Raw genomic sequence first — 18650 nt, 5'->3', positions numbered from 1 at the left:
ATAAAACTTATCTTGCATGACTTTATAAGGAAAATCCGGTAAAAGTACTATTTCCTACAACGTGACTCGTTCCCGATCAACAAAATTATTTTTTAAATGATTTTTTGAAAGATCCAACCGGACGGATGTTAAATTATATTAATTTTAGTCATGTGAAAAAATTATAAAAAAATAAAACCTGTATTGCATGACTTTGTAAGTAAAATCCAGTAGATGTACTATTCCCTATGTTGAGATTCGTTCCCGATCAACAAAATTATTTTTTAAATGATTTTTGAACGATCCAAACTGTACGGATGTTAAAGTATATAGATTTTGGTCATATAAAAAAATTTAAAAAACAATTCAAACTTATCTTGAATGACTTTATAAGATTAACTCGGTAAAACTACTAGTACCCTAAACGAGATTCTTTCCCGAATAACAAAATTATTTTTCTAATTATTGTTTAAAATATCCAACCGTACTATGGTAACAATCTTGAGTTTAGTAATGTGAAAAAATTTAAAAAAAAATTCAAATTTATCTTACATCACTTTATAAAAAAATCTTGTAAAAGTATTACTCCCTACACGAGATTTATTCACAATCATCAAAATTATTTTTTTAACTAATTTTTTCGACGATCTAACCTTACACATGTTAATGTATAATGATTTTAGTCATGTTAAAAAATTGTAAACTTATCTTGCATAATTTTATAAGGAACATATAGTAATATGACTAATATTTAGTAAATTATCACTAATATTTTTTTAAAATAATTATATATATTTTACTAAATGTTATAATTTTATTTCACTAATATATATTTGAATTTAATAAAAATACTATTTTAAATATACGTAATGATTTTAGCTAATATAAAAGTGCTTAGAGGTTCAGTAATATTTCAGCGGCCATATTTTAGTAATATTATTTTATTAATATTATTTTATTTTCGGATTAAAGAACAAAAATAATATACACTGCATTGTTCTCCGACATAATACTACTAAAAGAAACCCTCCCTTGAAAATTTTCAATTCCCCGCTCCCCCAAATATTCCCCCCACCCCTTCAGATCTCTCTTACTCACCTTTTCTCAGTGTCACTCAACCACTCCATACTTCTCTTACCATTCAAGCTCTCCGTACTTCTTCGACCACTCCAAACTCTCACTCAAATCACTTAAATCACACCTCTAATTCAAAAGCCCTAAATCAAAACCCTAGACTTTCTCAATCAAACCCCTGAATTCAAATCCCTAAATAGAAACCCCTAAATCGAGCCCTATCTTTGCAAGATGCATCTGATTGTTGGAACCATATAAACTATTTATAAACTTGTCAGCCGCTCAATACCCCTTTGTTGCAACTTTCGATTTGGTAATTTCATCTATATTTCACATATTATGTATATATGTTTGTATAATAACGTATAACTCTTTTTGGTTGTTTTTGTATTTATTACTTTTCTAATTTCTAATTTTTAAACGATGACTGAAAAATTTAGACTCATTACATGTGCAGTGTGATGAACTTGTTGTTCTCGTACTATGGTTTGGATAAATTTGTAATTGTCGTATGATTAATTTGTCCTTGTATTGGTACTATTGTCTTGTGCGTTGCTTATGTACACTTGTCCAAATTTAATATTTTTGCTGGTAGTTGTCACTGTAAGTTCATCTTTGGGGTCTATGAATACCTCTTGTTTAAGTTGTTTCCCCTGCGCAAATGGTTAATTAATTTGATAAGCTACTGACACTTGTTTAACTTGTTGCCTTTTCTGTTTTCCAGGAAATGGAAGCAACTATTTTAAATGGCAATGGGATAGGGATGGGTCATATTATTGTCACAACTATTTTTTACGGTCAACCAAAGCTGGTATAATTTTTGATTCACAGTTTATATTTGGTGTATCTGTTTATATGACATTATAATGCATTGTAATGTGTCATTTGGTATTAGTTTATACTTATACATGCTACTGGAGTAGTAGCAAACTGACGAGGGTGTAAGCCGCCATAAATTTAGCACCAGTAATTGTGCCGCTGCTATACATTCCAAACTCACTTGTGTCCACACTCCTACTACTTGTTTTCATCTCGTCACTACTAGTACTAGTAGGTACCTACTCAGGTACTAATGATGACTGCTTAATTATGAACTCTGGTCTTTCACCTAATAAACTCACTTGCTTAATTTTTGTTATATTACATAGTAATGCATTCTAATGTGTCATTACACGTGTCTCTAGAGAGCCACGATGAGTTTATACAGGTAGTGGATCCCAATGTTCCACAAAATTGCTCACAAGAATCCTCATCAGTTGCGATTTCAATTACCTGCAAATGCCTTGGCTTACATGCATGGTCGTGTTAGTGTATAGTCATATAAGCATTGTGAGCCATTAATATGAATCCTTTTATACACTTTATACTCTGATAATGATTGTATTTACTACTACCGTATTATTTTATTTGTTTCAAAAAGTTTCAAATATATAAATACTTTTAAGAGTTTTTATGCTTATATTGCTCATGGATTTGCTAGATAAAAACCATTTTAGCTTTAAGTAGGTACCCTCTGTTATGCAACTATCTTTGGCATTTTTCATTCATTTATTGATTTTGTTTTTTAACAAAAAAATATGGAGTCACTGAATGTGTTGTTCTTTTTTGCCTTCTATTTTTTAGCATATGCCAAGCTACCCAGTTATTTTGCAGTGGGACGACTAATGCAATATATAGGAGTTTTCGGGAAATAATTGGATCAAGAGCAAGGCTAAAGTAGTTGACGTAGCATGAAGAAATTGCTTTAAGCAGTTGAAAATAAAACTGTTGTATGTTGCTCTTCCTATAAATAGAACTGTTGTATGTTGCTATTTGTACAAATGTTACAAAAAAATAAAGATTTGTCTATATGAAATACACACAATATGAGTTTTAGTGGAGCGTTTGAAACATAAATTTCATACAATACTTTCTCTTTTGGCACACCATGACTCTATAAATACAAGACAACACATCATTTTACAGAAAATGTCATTAGAATGGAGAAAGGACAACACTTTGTCTCACGGGAATTATTGACTAACACATTATCTTACAACATTATTTTATAACTGCGCCGTTGTATGGAGTCATTTCAAACATTATATTTTGTTGTTAAAACTGTTGACTATAGGAAGGAAGGACAACATTTCGTCTTAGCGGAACCATTGTTTTAAACATATCAGAGATGTGGTGTGCATCTAAGAAATGCATGAATAACATAATCTCTTACAACACTTTGTTATAATAGAACTGTTGTGTATACCAACCTTCTAACATCGTTTTCTTGTATCTGCACTGTTGTCTTTCAGTGAGACAGACAACGATTGGGTACAGTTGTCTGATATGTGCATCAGACGGCGCCTCAATACTCAACGGTATTGAGGGGTATCAGACAACGGTTAAAAACCGTTGGGTCACCCTGTTTTCCTTATAGTGACAGAAAGCAGAATCCGACAAATTGTTTACTGGAAAGGGTAACTTGTCATGCAGGTACATAATAACTCGTCATGGTACTGTCCTCTCTGACACTAAACACACACATCTAACATTATCTATACATACATATAGCAAAACTTATGGATCTTGAGTTCATGTATGGATATTGTAGGACAAACAATGAAACAGGTAAAGAACCTACATCTTTGCGGGTACAAAAGCAATGGAAGGTAAGGAATAAATCTTTAGTCTGCTTCTCAAGTTGCTACTTGTTCGCAGATGTATCACCATTAATGTCAGCAACAATTTAATTGTTTATCTCTGCATTCACGAAGTAACCAGTGCAGCACTGTTAGAGCGGGAACTGCATGTAAAAGAGCCGGGGCAACTGCAACACTTCATATTACATTACTTCATTTCTCCAATCTATTCAGATTAAACAACAAAACTATTTGTAAAAAATGATTTTACATTCTGCAGGGACTTATGGTGTCTCACAATCTATACAGGAGTATATAGTAAATATTTGACAATTTGGCAAGATTGTAACATTTTTTTAAATTCAGAGCCTTTTTTCTAAGAAATGTGGCTCAATCATATCAAGTACAAGGTTTCAATTTAACATGAATAGAACAACAAACTAACTACAAAATGGAAGATTAACTTATGCTCAAGAGATCACAACTTAAGAAGATGAATGTGCAAAATGATATTAGAATAATAAAGAAAAGAAGTGAAAAATTTATGCATGAAAAAAAATTATGTGAAGATTAATCATGAATTAATAATAAAAATGCACATATATAGACACACTACAGGCTATACCTGTGGTTATCGATGAGGTGCATAACCCCCACAGCCTGCATCACTTGTTGAGACTCACAACTCTCATCTCCACCAGACTGTGTAGTAGTCCGTTTTCTCACCATGCTACCTCGTCTAATTTAGACTGTGTAGTGCTTTCCAATTTTTCTCTTCTATGAGCTTCCGGGCTAACTCGTCTTTCAAGTATAGCCTGTAGTTCCGATCTCCAAACCAGAAGAGAGTACATTGCTTTAATCAGAGATAGATATTTGAAATCAAATCAACAGATCTTACACCAGGCCCTTCAAATTTGCTTAGAACTATAAACAAACGTATAACATTCTTATAATTTCTAGTAAACTTAAATTTACAGATTATTCTCTTTTTACCAGTTCACATAACTATTTTTAGGTTTTAAACTAGTCATCTCAATTATATATATATTCTTTTCTCAACTGCAGTGACCATTAAAATTACAAGCAATGAGCAAACAAACTCTTAACAAAAAAAATCAATCCAAAATAAACTAATTATTAATTCATTAATAGAAGCAACTTCAACGTCAAGTATATCAAGCCACCAGATAAAGACATAACAAACTGGTCCAAGACAACTTTAACCTGAATAACAAAATTAGCAATTTGAAAACCTAAGAAGAACCCCCAATTCACAAAAGTCCCGAATAGTTCAAAGAAATTTGTTACTATATACATATTCCAATTTGAGGTAGTATATGCATATACACACAAAATGTGCGAGAGAGAGGGGTAATACCGTAAGCTGATTTGACCCCAAATTCGCAGTAAACAAAAAACCCCTAATTCAAATTTAAAACCCTAATTTTGTTTGAAGATCGAATTTGTGAAATTTTATCAATATAAAACGCTAGCTTGAATCATCGATCTGTGAGGCAGTACTTTAAGATGATTAGATTCGATTCAATTGAAAGTTTAAAGAGGGAGTGTGAGAGGAGAGAGCGACCCAGAGAAAGACGGAGGAGAGTGTAAAATTTTGACTTATCTAAAAAATTGTCGCTTCTCCAAAAGTTTTAATTCTACTATTCCCCTCCTTATCAAAAGCCCAACGGAGCCAACATTGCTAATTTCACCTTTTTTATTTTTAATAAATTTTTAAGTTTAAGTAGTTTTCAAATTTTTATTAATAAAAAAATATAGTTACTATATAATACAATTTACAAAATTTAACAAAAAAATATTTTAGCAATCTTAGCTAATATTAATATTATTACTTAATTATATTATCAAAACAGGTTAATTTTGAAGTCAAATAATTATATAAATTTATTTGTTTGTAAACTGTTACTTTTTTATCCATTAACATCCTATTGTAACATAAGTTTCCACATGTTACCATATGTAACACTTTGACACTATAGTAACATGTTACAAAGGCTATGGTAACATCAAAAATACTACGTTGCGGTAGGCTAAGATGAGCATAACTAAGGTAACCTAAAATTTATAACATGCATGATTAAACTATTGCGATATGTCATCTATGGCGTAGTGATTATTTATATAATTAATTAAGTCAAACTTAATTAATATTATAAAAAATTCAAATTATTTTAATTTAATTTAAATCCAATTTAAATCAAATAATCCTTCAAGCATTTTTTGTGTGTGACACTATAGATTATTATTATATTGGCAACGAAATTAAAATCTAATTTAAAATCGTAACCAATGAACGATATCTAGTTTTACATCATTGCTACCCCATTATTAATAATTCAATCGGTGATCGATTAAACCTTTCGTGAATAATGTACAATGTAACATAATACTTCAATCACATATTATAGATTGAACTACGGACATGTAATGTGTCATCCTTATGATAGTTTAATCCATATTTTCTTGATCAATGGATAGACTATTACATCAAATCAACATTTGAGCGCGGCCACACATATGACAGCCCTTCAATCCGGGGTCAGGATTAGGTACAAGAAATTGGTCTATCAGCGACCAACAATTTTAGCGACCGCGTCGTCGGTAGCTAATGTTTTCTTTCAACGAACGCTTTCTTGAAGCCCAAAAAAAATTTCCGGGAAAATTTGGCGCTTTTAATATTAGCTACTACATTTTATCTGCTATCGCGTTTTATCATTGATAGTGCCACGTCTTCCTCAAATCAGCGACTATAAACTGTAACTAACTTGGCGACTGATTTATTCAGCGACCGAGTATTATTTGCGACCGTAATTAGGCATTGAAACCTTTTTTAAAAAAATTCTTAGATTTAAATTGCAGTAAATTTTTTAGTGCACATTTATTTTCCACCAAATACTTTCTGCTACCGACTACCGTAGCTGATGAATAAAAATTATTTTTTTCAAAATTATATTATTATTTTATATTTTTTACTATGATAGAATTAATAAAATTATTCGAGCTGTATTTTTAAATTAAAAAAATTCTTAAAAAATTATATGTTATATTAACAATCAAATCGAAAGAACACAAGTAACAGAAAACAAATTTTATTAAACTTTGTTATAATATGGAATTGTCCTATCTCAGTGATGAACAAATTATCACGAGAGCTTCTAGGGTTACAATAAATAATAACTACGATTATGATAACACATATAGTGTAAACCCTATGCATGTGTTTATATACTACATAGTTACAAGATAATCGCTAATTGATATAGAATATAATTCTATTTCCTAAAATATATCAACTAGTTATCCTTTCTTCCAAGTATTCTATTCTTCATAGAATTCATTCTTCATGCATATCACTTCTTGCATTTGTCTTGATCTTCTTTCCTTTCAATCATCCGCCTTCCTTATCTGAAAGTCTCCTTAAGTCCTGATATTATCTCCTGATAAATATCTCCTGATAACTTAAGTTCTGACAACTTAAGTTTTGATATCTTAAGTCCTGACTCCAGTATAGGTATTGTTTTATCCTGTTAAGTAAGATCTGAAAACTAAACACTAATCATATTAGACATGACATTATCAAATATATCTAACAATCTCCCCCAACTTGTAAGTTAGCATAATATACAAGTTCAACAGATATTTGATGATGTCAAAAATATTAAGTACAAATGCATGAAAATTTGACTAGATAACTACAACTTACAGTCCTTGTAGCTTTACCATCCTCAAGGTTTGATAACAGCTTCAGTCTGTATACACATCAGAATTTAAGCAGTTGTATATCTTTGACTTGGCTTCAATTACTAATCTCTTTGATATCAGGAGTTATTCCGAGATAGTTCTTTAACAAACATCTCTCAGCATATTCAAGTTCATTAACCATCCTCCTTTTATCATTCTTCAATTCAACTGTATCTTCACCAATTTGAAAGATAGAAGCCCTGAGATCATTTATTTTAGCTTTTCTTATATCCTGATCTAGTCTAATCAAATATGCCTTGTCAGATTCAAGATTGAATTCCACAGCTTTATAACCTATAAAGGTAGTTATAATCTTAGCAGAGTTAGGCTTCATCTTGACAATATGACCCTTGTGATCTCTGTACTTAGGACAGTATGTGCTGTCAGACTTTACAGAATAAAGCTTCTTCTGTCTCTGAATTTGAGTCCTCAAATATTTTGCAGCACTATCTGTTAATCTGTTCTTCACTTGAAGTAGGAATAGAACATGTTCTAGTTACTCAAAATACTTCAGTGGTATAGCATTCTGCCTAATATGGTATACCCTTCCATCTGTCATAAAATATAACAAGATGTGTTCTTTCAAGAATGTAAGGTAAACCATCTATACAGATTTAAGCTGATTCAATCTTTCAGGAGTTGCTCCAACACCTGGTTCAATTAAAGAAGTTGGATCATTGGTTGTGTTCTGTATTCTTCTTTCATCAGCACTACCCAATCCAAAGTTATCTCTTGCTTCTTTTCCTGTAACCACTCTTGCTTCAAAACCACTTGTTGCAGTCTTCAAAGGTTGAGTCTGTTTAGCTTTGGTGAATCCTGGTATGAGTAACTTTGAAGGTTTATCGTGAGCAATGTCAGAGGTTTCCTTTTCCTTATCTTCTGATATGAAGCCAACTTGAGCTATATCAGAGGTTGCTTGCTTCATCGTCATATCAGAACTTACTATATCTTGACTCTGAACAACTTGAGCCATGTTAGAAGTTGTTTGAGAAATCTTCCTTTGTATCAGAGTAAGACTAGAATCTTCATCAGATATTTCTTCATCCATAAATGGCATATAAACCTTTATAGGTTCATCAACTTTTTTTTTTCTAAGAAATCTTGCATAAAGTGCAAATCTGATGGAGCTTCAGCCTTGTTCAAGATTACAGCATAGTTGTTTGGTACAAACTTGGCTCCATCAACAATTTAATCCTTGGGTGCCATAAGAAATAAGTGAGAAATAAAATTGCCTGTAAGGTGTTTTATAAAATGTCTGTAAAGAAACCGTCAGAGAATGTGAGAGAGAGTAAGAAAAGAGAAAGAGTAGAATAAGAATGAAAATAAAAGATTTAAAAGTCCTTTATCTCTTTTACTTAGACACCCCACGTGATAGCAGTTAATAAGTAGTGGAATAGACCTTTACACCTGTCAGACATGCAGTAGTTAAGGCAAAAGTAAATGGGCACGGTAAATAAGCAATTATTACTTATCACATGTAGTTTTTCAAGGAAAAAAACCGTCCCACTAACCAAGTAATCCCATTAAATAAATGATTATTACTGCTTTATCTCTCATAAACCAATATTCTGAAAAATATGACCGTTGAGGTAATGACCAAAAATAAACCAAGGAAATAAATACTACCACGTCAGTATCAGAATTTGATTATTATCAGAATTTAAAAGGTCATCAGAACTTGATTATTATCAGAATTTAAAAGGTCATCAGAATATGAAATGACTCAGAGACAAAATCTTGCAATAAAGTAAAATTTCATTAATATATCAAACAAATACATTTCATGAAACCTAAATTACATGCAGAAAATTACAAGATTGCCCTAGTCTAGAATCCCTAACATCAACAGCCTTAGTTCTAGTCTAAAAGACTGACAAAGCTGACAGTGAAGAGAAATAGGAGGATAGCAATTAATTCTTCTTCCTATCTTTAATAAAAAGAATAGCAAGACGAATGATTCTCTCCTGCTGACGAAGAGAAAGGAGATGAAGATCTCTTTGAACAGTCAACAAGTCATTTTTAATGATTTCTGGAAATTGAATCCAGAGATTAGAAGGATTGTTTTTTATAGGATAACGAGTTGGAACTCCATTGTTCCAGATAGTCACCTTGTATGAGCCATAGCAGTAAAACCAACCAAACTGAGTCATTGTTTGAGAGAAGAAATAATTGATTTTTACAGAAGGATTATTGGTCAGTTATATAGACAAGGGAAGACCAAGAGATGTATGGAATGTGAAACGAAAAAAAGTAAAGCCTCGTCTCCCTAGACCGATGAGTAATAATGAAAGCTATTGGAAGCTTAAAACAGGAGTTAATGAGCACACGAAACAAGTAAAAATTATTGTGCATATACGAGTACCACAAACCCAAATTATGTTGACTGTTTATATCTCACCCAAACATATTCTGATTTTAAATATGACTGTTTCAAATTTAACCACAAATAAATCAAGTAAAGAATCATGATTTAATATCAGAACTTAGACTTATATCAGAACTTAAAAGTCATCAGAACATGGCTCCTTAACTCAAAAAGTGAATGTCTATTTCTGTAATTCTTCAGACAAATACTGATTTCGTTTCTTCAGAACTTAATCATCAGAATTTCCATCATAACTTATCCTCAGAATTTATGCAACTGACACTTAACCTGTTCATCTAAAATAACATTTGTCACCACAGTAATTTTCATCATTCATATGGAGTGTATGTGTGTGCAGTAAGCTAAATATCAGATAAAGATTAAAGTGTGATTCACTTCAGTAGATCTTAGAAATAAGGCATAACTAAGAACTTTGCTCAAAATCTGTCATTATTCTAAAGTCTACTATAGAATGAGTTCATGCATGAGTCCACCTCAACTATTTTGTGCTCATTTTATGTATCTTTTGAAATTCTATTTTACAGTGGCTTCTCAGTGTAAGTGAGTCACGACTGCTTATCAGAATTTATGCTATTATCAGAGTATTTCTTCAGTAATAATAGAGTGTCAAAAGTCACCAAGAAAATATTTATTTTGCTTTTCTAATGCATATAACTTAATATCAGCAATGCACTTGGGTCTTCCCTTCCATATTTTTACTCTAGATCTCAAAGGAGTACGTGATTTTTATTTCTTTTCTTTTGTTTTTCTTTTGATAAGTGAGGCTTATCAGCACTTAGTATATTCACCAGATTTACTAACATCAGAACTTAACAGATAAGAAGCACTATTCTAGTTTTTGACTTAGTAATAAGATACACAAAGTAAACTTAACTAAGCTCAATATCAGAATTTGCTTGTGTTAAAAGATTTCCACATAAATAATTACTTCAAACATGGGATTTTTAGTATATTAAAGACTACTAGTTCAGCATCTAGCACAATTATCCTCATTGGATTGAATAGTCACAGAGACATTCATATCACTATCAGAGTTTAGAAATTCACATCAGACAACAATCAGCACTTAAGCAAATTTCAATTTAAGCACATAATACACAAAGATAGTAATATCTGTAAATACTGATCATAAAATCTGATGTATCAGAACATAAACCAAGCAGATTTAGAGAAAGAACCTGAAACCATTCCAAGTTCATTTACCAATCTTGTAAAAGTAGCTTCACACAGTGGTTTTGTGAAGATATCTGCTAGTTGTTGGTCTGTTGGAACAAAATGCAATTCCACTGTACCTTCATCCATATGTTCCCTTATGAAGTGGTACCTAATGCTGATGTGCTTTGTCATTGAGTGTTGAACTGGATTACCTGTCATAGCAATAGCACTTTGATTATCACAGTAAATAGGAATTTTAGAAAATTCTAACCCATAATCCAGTAACTGATTCTTCATCCAAAGAATCTGTGCATAACAGCTTCCTGCAGCAATGTATTCTGCTTCTACAGTTGATGTGGAAATTGACTTCTGCTTCTTGCTAAACCAAGAAACTAATCTGCCTCCAAGAAATTGGCAGCTTCCACTTGTGCTTTTCCTGTCAATTTTGCATCCTGCAAAATCTGCATCTTAGTAACCTATTAGCTTAAAGTCTGATTCTCTAGGATACCATAATCCCAAGTCAGCTGTACTCCTAAGGTACTTGAAAATTCTTTCACAGCTGTTAGGTGAGGTTCTTTTGGATCTGCTTAAAATTTTGCACATAGACAGGTAGCATACATGATATCAGGTCTACTTGCAGTAAGATAGAGTAGTGAGCCAATCATACCTCTGTAATCAGTAATATCTACTAATGTACCAGTATCCTTATCCAATTTTGTTGCAGTGGCCATGGGAGTGGATGCACTTGAACAATCTTGCATTCCAAATTTCTTCAGCAAATTTCTGGTGTACTTGGATTGACAAATAAAAGTGCCTTATTCATTCTGCTTGACTTGAAGGCCCATAAAATAGCTAAGTTCCCCCTTCATACTCATTTGATATCTTGACTGCATCAGCTTGGCAAACTTTTTACAAAGTCTGTCATTTGTAGAACCAAAAATGAAATCATCAACATATATCTGCACCAAAAGTAAATCCTTTCCATGGTTGAGATAAAACAATGTTTTGTCAATAGTCCCTCTGTTAAATCCATTTTTCAGAAGAAACTGGGCTAGTGTCTCATACCATGCTCTTGGAGCTTGCTTAAGGCCATAAAGTGCTTTGTCTAGTATGTAGACATGATTAGAAAATTTTGAATCTACAAAACCTGTAGGTTATTCAACATATACTTCCTCTTCCAATTCTCCATTGAGAAAAGCACTTTTCACATCCATTTGAAAGACTGTAAACTTTTTGTGAGCAGCATAAGCCAAAAATATCCTTATGGCTTCCAATCTAGCAACTGGTGCAAATATTTCATCATAATCAATTCCCTCCTGTTGAGAATATCCTTTTGCAACTAGCCTTGCTTTATTCCTTGTAATTATACCATCACTATCAGTTTTGTTTCTGAACACCCACTTTGTACCAACAACAGATCTGTTCTTTGGTCTTGGCACTAGGGTCCAGATTTTGTTTCTTTTAAATTCATTTAACTCTTCCTGCATTGCTTGCACCCAATCAACATCTTGAAGAGCTTCTTCCACTTTCTTTGGTTCAGTCTGAGAGAGAAAAGAGTGATAAAGACATTCATTTCATGTAGCTGGTCTAGTTCTGACACCTGTATCACGATTTCCAATAATTAAGTCAGGTGTATGTGCTTTAGTCCACTTCCTTACAGATGGAAGATTTTCTCTATAACTGGATGCTCCCCCATGATCCATGTTGTCTTCATCAACATTTTCTGATGCTCCCCCTGAAATTATACTCTCTGAGTTGGATCCTTCAGAATTTGAGTTTCCAGAAATATCAGCACTTGAGTTTCCAGAATTATTAGAACTTGGCCCATCAGAACTTGATGAATCAGAACTTGAAGAGCCTGTTGTAGGTTTTGATGCTTCTTGAAATGTGGTTGTATCTTCAGTATGCTCCCCCTGCATAATTGCATCTTCCTTTGGCGTAGTCACCACAGTTTCAATAACATCAGAATTTAATCCATCAGAGTTTGCAGTATCAGGATTTAAACTGTCAGGATTTACAGTATCAAAATTTAAAACTTCATTCTCAAATCTCAGCTGATCATGACCATTGAAATCTTCAAGTCCTGTAATCTTCTTATCATCAAAAGAGACATTGATAGATTCCATGACAGCCCTTGTTCTTAAATTGTAGACTCTGAAGGCTTTTGTGGAAAGTGGATATCCAACAAAAATTCCTTCATCAACTTTTAGAACAAATTTGGATAGCTGTTCAGCATCAGTCTTAAGAACAAAACAATTGCATCCAAATATATGAAAATACTTCAGATTTGGCTTCTTTTTCTTTACCATCTCATATGGTGTTTCGCCATGGTTGTTAATGAGGGTTGCATTCTGAGTAAAATAAGCAGTCTGCACAGCTTCAGCCCAAAAGTAGGTTGGCAACTTTGCTTCATCAAGCATAGTTCGTGCAGCTTCAATAAGAGTTCTATTCTTTCTTTCCACAACTCCATTTTGTTGTGGAGTTCCAGGAGCAGAAAATTCTTGCTTTATTCCATTGTCTTTGCAGAACTCTTCCATGATCAAATTCTTGAACTCAGTGCCATTATCACTTCTTATGATCTTCACAGAATCTTTGACCAATTTATCCAGTTGGTTGACATGACCAATCAAAATAGATGCAGTTTCACTTTTTGTGAGCAAGAAATACACCCATGTGTATCTGGTGAACTCATCCACTATGACCATAGCATATTTTTTCTTTGCAATAGACATGACATTCACTGGACCAAATAGATCAACATGTAGTAGGTGATAATGCTCAAGAATTGATGATTCAGTCTTGCTCTTGAATGAAGATTTTCTTTGTTTTGCCTTCTAACAGGAATCACAAAGGCCATCAGGAGCAAATACTGATTTTGGCAAACCTCTCACAAGATCTTTCTTGACTAGTTCATTTATATTTTTAAATTTAAATGAGTGAGTTTCTTGTGTCAATTCCAGCTTTCTTCAATTGATGCTCTACTTAACAGACAGATTACAGAACCATCAGTACTTGTTGAAATCTTGGCTTCATAAATGTTACCATACCTGTATCCTTTCAGAACAACTTTGCCTGTAGATTTGCTTATAACTTGAGAGTGTTCTTCAAAGAAATCCACATGATAACCTCTGTCACAGATTTGACTAATACTGAGTAGATTGTGTTTAAGTCCTGAGATCAGAGCTACTTTTTCAATGATGACAATTCCCAGATTGATATTGCCATATCCCAAAGTTTTTCCCATGTTGCCATCTCCATAAGAAACACTTGAGCCAGCTTTCTCCACAAATTCTGATAGCAAGGCTTTATTTCCAGTCAAATGTCTAGAACATCCACTGTCCAGAACTAGGATGTTTTTCCTGTTGCCCTGCAATCACAAAGACCACTAATGATTAGTTTTAAGGACCCGGACTTGCTTGGATCCTTTGGCCTTATTAAGTTTGTTAACATTTGCAGTGGATTTAGTATCAGAGTTTATGTTAACATTTTTCTTATCAGCATTTACACTATCAGACTTTGCATCAGAACTTACACTAGAAGGAACAATGCTAACTTTCTTTAAAGAAGGTTTTATTTGATAATAATCATAGTACAAACTATGATATTCCTTACAAGTATAAATGGAATGCCATAAACTACCACAATGAAAACAAGGATTTTGTGGCCTATATCTAACAAACTAACTCTTAACTCCTGACTTTGAAGGTAAGAAGTTTATGTTCTTATTTTTCCTGCAAAAAGAAGCCAGATAGTTAGAATTTCCACAGTTATGACATATTTTTATATGAGCATTAGGAACAGCCTTATAATTGTTACTTTTGTTTACACCTTTCTTTCCATTCCTATTTTTTCTAGGTGGCTTTACCTTGTTTACATTCTTAACATCTTTCAGCTTATGCTTAAGTTGCTTCTTAGTCATTAAGCCTATGTTAACTTCAGTTGGCTTATCCTGTTTTGGTTTGTCAGAAGTTAATTTCTCTTTAACTTCTGATTTATCAATATCAGACTTTACAGCTACAAACTTAACAGGATTTACCTTAGGCTTTTGTTTAACAACTACAGGCTCAATTTCTACAGTTCCCTTATCATTCTTATCATCTCCATAACCTAAGCCTTCTTTCAAGTTTCCACTACTTAACAAATTCTGAGTTGTTCTACCAGAGTTAGTCCAAGTCCTGATAATCTCTCTTTCCTTTTCTAACTCAGTTTTTAGAGATTCATTCATTTTAAGTACTTCATCCCTAACATAGAAAGCATCATCTCTATCTTTTTGAGTTTGATGGAACATGACTAACTCTTTTTCTAAATAATCATTCCTCTTTTTATAAGCAAGATTTTCAGAAGTTAATCTTTCACATGTTAAAGTTTGATATCTATAACTAATGATGATGGTTTTAAGATATCTTCTCAACTCAGTAATATCATCAGTATGAAAGGCATAAGTAGTTTGAGGTACCTTTAACTCAGCAGCATCAGAACTGCTATCAGCATTTGCCATCAAGGCATAGTTCACCTCACTTTCAGAATCTGAAGTCTCTGTCCAGCTTTTATTCTTTGTGACAAGAGCCTTGCCTTTGTCACTCTTCACTTTCTTGCAATCAAGAGATATGTGGTCTTTCTCACCACAGTTGTAGCATTTGACATTTGTGTCATCTCCTCTGTCAGACATTCCTCCTTCGCCTTCAGATTTTATGAAACTCTTCTTCTCAGAACTTGCACTTTTCCTGGAAGACTTCTTTCCCTTTCTGAATTTCCTGTATGCAATCCTTGTGATTCCTTTCACCATAAGAGCACACAGCTTCATCATCTCTTCATCAGGATCCATCTCAGGTAAGCTTTCAGTTTCTGAGTTATCATCAGTATCAGAACTTGATGATTCAGTATCAGACTTTGTGATGAGAGCTTTGCCCTTGCCTTTCCTTGAAGTAGTTGCTTTGGAGGATTCCTCCTCAGTTTTAAGAGCAAATGTCTTTGACTTTCTTCATTTCCTCTTGCTTCTTTGTTCCATCTCAAGTTTATGAGTCTTAAGCATCCCATAAATTTCATCAAGAGTTGTTTCTTCAAGATTATAGTTGTCTCTTATAGTGGTGGCCTTCAAATCCCAACATTCAGGAAGAGCTAACAGGAATTTAAGATTTGAATCCTCAAGATCATATTCCTTTTCAACTAGTGACAAATCATTCAAGAGTTTGACAAATCTGTCATATAAACCAGTTAATGACTCATCAGGCTTTGAGTCAAAGTGCTCATACTCTTGAGTGAGTATAGTCTTTCTGTTCTTCTTAATTGAATCAGTTCTCTGGCATCTTGTTTCCAAGGCATCCCATATCTCCTTTGTAGTCTTGCAGTTAATTACCCTGTTTGATATTACATTATCAATGGCACTATGCAGTAAGTGTCGTACCTTAGCATCCTTAGCAATTGATGAGATATCTTCAGCAGTGTAATCACTCTTCTCCTTTGGTACAGACTTTCCTGATCACCTGTAACTACAACAGAGAGTTTGGTTGGCTTGTGTGGTCCTTCATTGATTCTGTCAAGGGATTCTGGATCAGTACCTTCCAGAAACATAGACATCCTCACCTTCCATATGGGATATTCATATGGTTTCAGTATGGGAACTCTAATAGTCTCATATCGACTATGGATTTGAGTCTTTGGAGGTTTTTCAGTTTCGGTGGGCTTGGTTGGAGTTTGTTCTTCTTCAGACATGATTGTTTTCGGATCTTAAACTGTTTGTGTGTTAACAGATCAGCTCTGATACCACTTGTTAGGTCACACATACTGTAGAAGGGGGATGAATACAGTGTTTATCACAATCAAATTGAATTAAAGAACACAAGTAACAGAAAACAAACTTTATTAAACTTTGTTACAATATGTAACTGTCCTCTCTCAGTGATGAACAAATTATCACGAGAGCTGCTAGGGTTACAATAAATAATAACTTCGATTATGATAACACATATAGTGTAAACCCTATGTATGTGTTTATATACTACACAGTTACAAGATAATCGCTAATTGATATAGAATATAATTCTGCTTCCTAAAATATATCAACTAATTATCCTTTCTTCCAAGTATTCTATTCTTCGTAGAATTCCTTATTCATGCATATCTCTTCTTGTGTTTGTCTTGATCTTCTTTCCTTTCAATCAGCCGCCTTCCTTATCTGAAAGTCTCCTTAAGTCCTGATATTATCTCCTAATAAATATCTCCTGATAACTTAAGTTCTGACAACTTAAATTCTGATATCTTAAGTCCTGACTCCAGTATAAGTACTGATTTGTCATGTTAAGTAAGATCTGAAAACTAAACACAAATCATATTAGATATGACATTATCAAATATATCTAACATAAATATGTCATAAATTTGGATGAGAATGCGCATTTTTAATCTACTGATGAAGAAAAAAAAATTAAACTTGATTTTATAGGATTTCATATCAATATATAATCCATACATTCTGTAACCCACCAATTATTTTGAAAATTAATATTTTTATTTAAAAATTATAATTTTAAATTATTTGTGTGATAAAAATTAATATTAGTAAAATTAATTCTCTACATTTTTACTACATGTAAATTATAACTTAAACTTTGACTATATATATCGAAAAAAATTCTGAATTTGATTTTGGTGTTTACATGACCAAAACTAAATGATCGATAAACAAATTTAATTTATTTGTCAATCAAGCAAATCTAACTTATCTTCCAATCGAATCCACACGAATAATTATAATATGTAACCATGAAGTTTATAAACTAGATGTATTAATATATAGACAGATAATCGACGGTGTTTTAAAAAAATTATAATCACTGTATAAAGTAACTTACAGTAATTAATTGAAAAATCGGTTAAAAATAATTTTTAGAACATAGGTCATCATGTATATTTTATATACGGATCGGGCACGTGTATGAATAAAATGCATATAGACATTATGAATTCTGCACAATTAATTTTTATATATCAGTCGTGCATTCTTTTTATAACACGATATTAGTGTGAATGATAGTATTTATATTGATCGTTTTAAATATAAATAAAATTATTTATTTATTATAAAAAATAATATTTAATATTAAAAATTATATGTGAAAGAATTAAAGATTAAAGAAATCAAAGAATACAAAGATGTAAAAAATTCACAGAATGACAAAATTATATATTATTTTATTATTTTTATTCTTAAATCTCTTGGTTAAATAAAAGGGAAAAATCATAAAATAATATCAGCCACCAATATATTATTGTCGGAGATTAGTAGTAGTAGCTGGTGATCACATAATATATTTTGTTAGAGCATCTCCAACCATAATAGTTAAAATGGTTAGGTAAATCATCATCATCTAAAATTTTGTTGAATCTGTAAGGTAATTTGCTCTAATTGGTATTAGCTATATTGATTAGTCAAATTCAATAATAGTATGTTATATGTATTTTTAAATTATTTTATATATATGGAAATTTCACATGTTAAAATAAATATTAATATTTAATTAAATACAAGTAAAAATAAAATATTTATTTAGTAAAATATAATTATAATATGACACTTATTCATGTTAAAAACATATACTCATATGTATAATAAAATTTTATATTTATATTTATATTTTATTATATTAGATTAGATTTATTAATATTTTTATAAATAT

General features: G+C 32.1%; 1 long non-coding RNA gene across 2 annotated transcripts; it reads left to right on the top strand.

Moving 5' to 3' along the window:
- Positions 1-1012: 1012 nt before the first annotated feature.
- LOC141668680 (uncharacterized) lies at positions 1013-4012 on the top strand. 2 transcript variants are annotated; one of them, XR_012553144.1, is made up of 5 exons: positions 1013-1366; positions 1778-1864; positions 2677-2822; positions 3345-3525; positions 3644-4012. It is a non-coding gene; the product is annotated as an uncharacterized LOC141668680 (long non-coding RNA). The 2 variants fall into 2 exon arrangements; XR_012553143.1 differs by having other exon boundaries at positions 1014-1366; positions 3345-4012.
- The last annotated feature ends 14638 nt before the right edge of the window (positions 4013-18650 follow it).

The sequence above is a fragment of the Apium graveolens genome, chromosome 6 (genome assembly GCF_009905375.1).
Source record: "Apium graveolens cultivar Ventura chromosome 6, ASM990537v1, whole genome shotgun sequence".
Lineage (NCBI taxonomy): Eukaryota > Viridiplantae > Streptophyta > Magnoliopsida > Apiales > Apiaceae > Apium > Apium graveolens.
The sequence above is the reverse complement of the archived record's forward strand: the minus strand, read 5'-3'. Positions and strand labels throughout refer to the sequence as shown.